The sequence below is a fragment of the Colobus angolensis genome, unplaced genomic scaffold (assembly GCF_000951035.1).
Source record: "Colobus angolensis palliatus isolate OR3802 unplaced genomic scaffold, Cang.pa_1.0 Scaffold240, whole genome shotgun sequence".
In the NCBI taxonomy this organism is placed as follows: domain Eukaryota; kingdom Metazoa; phylum Chordata; class Mammalia; order Primates; family Cercopithecidae; genus Colobus; species Colobus angolensis.
In genome coordinates this window covers 1,134,303-1,138,021 of record NW_012115600.1, presented here as the reverse complement: position 1 = coordinate 1,138,021, position 3,719 = coordinate 1,134,303, and the positions used below count along the sequence as shown (strand labels likewise).

The 3,719-nt window shown below is 49.2% G+C and overlaps 1 protein-coding gene across 6 annotated transcripts in view; it reads left to right on the top strand.

Moving 5' to 3' along the window:
* The first annotated feature begins 3,450 nt into the window (after positions 1 to 3,450).
* HNRNPR (heterogeneous nuclear ribonucleoprotein R) overlaps positions 3,451 to 3,719 on the top strand; it is a 40,110-nt gene continuing 39,841 nt past the window's right edge. For 4 of the 6 annotated variants that reach the window (XM_011945558.1, XM_011945559.1, XM_011945557.1 and 1 more), the window contains exon 1: positions 3,457 to 3,604. The gene's annotated coding sequence lies outside the window, so the exon portion shown is untranslated. Of the gene's footprint in view, positions 3,605 to 3,719 lie in introns of all 6 variants that reach the window. The other 2 variants (XM_011945554.1, XM_011945553.1) reach the window with 1 other exon arrangement.

Below are 3,719 nucleotides of genomic sequence, written 5' to 3'. Positions count from 1 at the left end.
CCAGGTTCAAGTGATTCTCCTGCCTCAGCCTCCCGAGTAGCTGGGATTACAGGCATGTGCCACCATGCCCAGCTAATTTTTGTATTTTTAGTAGAGACCCGGTTTCTCCATGTTGGTCAGGCTGGTCTTGAACTCCCGACCTCAGGTGATCTGCCTGCCTTGGCCTCCCAAAGTGTTGGGACCACAGGTGTGAGCCACCGTGCTGGCCAACTCCATGATTTATATAGCGGCATGCAATACATACTTGTAGAGTGTTGAATTCATGAATATCTGTATCTATACAGTAATTTTCTTTCCAAGTAAAAAAATGAAGATATATGGTCTGAAATGTGGAGTGTACCTTTGATGACTACATAGCAGAACATTTGAAATATTATCCCAGAAAATACTGGGTGATAGAATCATTTTAAATTACACATTTAGGCCAGGCGCGGTGGCTCACACCTGTAATCCCAACACTTTGGGAGGCCGAGGTGGGCGGATCGCTTGAGGTCAGGAGTTTGAGACCAGCCTGGACAACATGGTGAAACCCCATCTCTACTAAAAATACAAAAATTAGCCAGATGTCATGGCAGGCACCTGTAATTCCAGCTACTTGGGAGGCTGAGGCAGGAGAATCACTTGAACCCGGGAGGTGGAAGTTGCATTGAGCTGAAATTGCACCACTGCACTCCAGTATGGGCCACAGAGTGAGACTGTGTCTCAAGAAAAAAAAAAAAATTACATATCTGGCTCATGGGTTCTCATCAATGAACTTAAAGGAGTCTCTGAATGGAAGTAAGGAGTACTTTAACTTGGATGGGGGAAAAAAAATAACATCTTTGTTTTCTCTAACATCTAACTGAAATTTAGCATTTTTCCCCATTATGAATGTAGATAACATATCACAGTAGAATTAGTAATACCTTTCCCTTTGTCACTAATAGAAATCATTTTCATATCACTTTATTACTGTCATGGATTTCTTGAAATATCACTCTACAATTTCTGTAGTTATTAGACCTGCTCTAAGATCTTAATAGTTATTGTGTTAACAAAGAAAAAGTTCCTGCCTGGGTAACAAGGTGAAACCCGTCTCTGCAAAAAAAAAAAAAAAAAAAAAGGCAACAATTAGCTCAGAGCAGTGGCCAGTGCTTGCAGTTCCTACAAGCCACTAGGGAAGCTGAGGTCAGAGGATCGCTTGAGCCCTGGAGGCAGAGGTTGCCATAAGCCCAGATTGCACCATTGCACTCCAGCCTGGGTGATAAAGTGAGCCCATCTTTAAAAAACAAACAAAAAAAATTAAAAAGTAAAAGCTGGGCCCGGCGCTGTGGCTCACGCCTGTAATCCCAGCACTTCTCCGAGGCGGACGGCTCACGAGGTCAGGAGATCGAGACCATCCTGCCTAATACGGTGAAACCCTGTCTCTATTAAAATTACAAAAAATTAGCCGGGCGTGGTTGCGGGCGCCTGTAGTCCCAGCTACTTGGGAGGCTGAGGTAGGAGAATGGCGTGAATTCGGGAGGCAGAGCTTGCAGTGAGCCGAGATTGTGCCACTGCACTCCAGCCTGGGGGACACAGTGAGACTTCGTCTCAAATAAATGAATAAATAAATAAAAATAAAAGTAAAAGCTTACTATACCATGAACGTGTTTTAAAAGTGTATTTCCTAATTGTATTTCAATATAAATGGTTTCTTTTGTATTGCTATGTATTTTATGCCTTTAAAAACTGAGAAGATATTCATAGCTTTTACCAGACTTCCAAATGGCACAAAATAGGTTAAGAATTATGGCGCTAGAGGCAGATTTATGTGAAGCTAGTAAAATTTAAGGTTCAGGCTGGGTGCCTGTAATCTCAGCATTTTGGGAGGCCGAAGCAGAAGAATCACTCGAGGCTAGTTCAAGACAGGCCTGGGCAACATAGCTAGATTCCCTCCGCACTTCCTGTGTCTCTATTAAAAAAAAAAAAAAAAAAAAAAAAAGCTTCGGGGTCCTCCCTCACTTTTACAATGCCCTTCCAAGACTCTGTTCCTAAATTTGTATTAGTCATTTAATATGATTTTTCTTAAAGACTCCCAACATTTCTCTTTCTTTCCTTCTTTTTCTTTTCCTTTCCTTTGCTTTTTCTTCCCTCTCTCCCTCCCTCCCTCCCTCTTTCTTTCTAGAAGGAGTTTCGCTCTTGTCGCCCAGGCTGGAGTGCAATGGCGCACTCCACCTGCAACCTCCACCTCCCTGGTTCAAGCGATTCTCCTGCCTCAGCCTCCCAAGTAGTTGGAATTATACGCACGCGCCACCACGCTCGGCTAATTTTTGTATTTTTAGTAGAGACGGGGTTTCACCATGTTGGCCAGGCTGCTCTCGAACCCCTGGGCTGAAGTGATTGTCCACCTCGGCCTCCTAAAGTGCTGGAATTACAGGCTTGAGCCACCGCGCCCAGCCTAAGACTCCTGGCATTTCTGTAAGTCTCACACCCCATAACACAAAACTTGGATCTACCCAGAGATTTAACTTGGTGGGCATTGCAGTCTCGGGTTGGGAAAAAAAGGGCTGGCACCACAGAAGTGAGTTCGGAAGGTTTCTGTGAGAGGGGACAGGTTTGGACTAAGGACAGGGAACAAATCAGTAGGAATAGCAGGTGAGAAATAGGTTTAGGACTAGCAAGAATTAGCGTCCTTTGGGAATTACCCCTTTCCCCTGCATGGCTCTTTTGGCTTCAGAGATGGATATATCTGCTTTATTTTATGAATATCAAGTAGCTCCAAACCCTGTGGGAAAAAGGTTCCTGCTCTATCACTTGTGTTATACATTGCTCTTGAGTCATTTTAACGGTTTCCCTCACAGTCTGCCACCAACGATGTGTGGACGGCAGCCAGGGAGGGAAAGAGGCATTTTCCCGATCGTTCCAAGGAAAGATTATCTAGACAAAATCCTCAGCAAAATGACGAGCCAAATCATTCTTAAATTGTGTGCTCACTAGAGGCGAAAAGATGACCGAAAGAGGCCCGAACGCGTGGCTATGGGCGTGTCTGGGGCGAACGCCGGCCGTGGGGGTGCGAGGGAGGACTCGGGGGCTAAGCGCGGCCGGTGGCGGGACGCGAGCGCCATGGCGGAGCAGGGCCAACGCTGACTGTAGGGGGCGGGGCTCCGGATGCGGCCACGCGGCGCGAGGCCTAGATTTTCTGCCTCGCATCGGCGGCAGAAGAAGAAGGAGGAGCCTCGTCCACCCAGGACCCGGTGCCCCCAAGCCTCGCCGCCACCAAGGGCTTCCACCACATACCCCTTTGTGTGCCTGCCCCCGCCTCGGAGGCGCCCCAGCCAGCGGCGCTGAGCACCCTCATTGGTTCAACCGACAACTTCATCGATTGGCTGTCGAGTCGTCCGGCGTGGTCCGTTTTGCCTCGATACTATTGGTCATCTGAGCTGCCTGTCAAGCCGCCTCGCCAAGCGATTGCCCCGCAGCTCGGAGTCCCTGGAAGCAGTTCCGGGAAACCCCGCGTGCTGCCGGGATCGCGTCTCTGTCCATGAGTGGGGGGAGGGGGTGGCGCGCGCGCCATTTCTAGTCGTTTTCAAAGCGCCTCGCGCTGATTCTCACGGGCCCGGCCGCCGGCCCCCGCTCTGCCCCGGTGAGTCTCGCGCCGTCCCGTGGGGGGAGGGGCCGGGAGCCCCGATCCGACCCAACTCAGCCCGGGCTCCGCGCCTGGTCCCGTTTCGTTTGCGCTCCGAAGCCCCGGGGTGGGG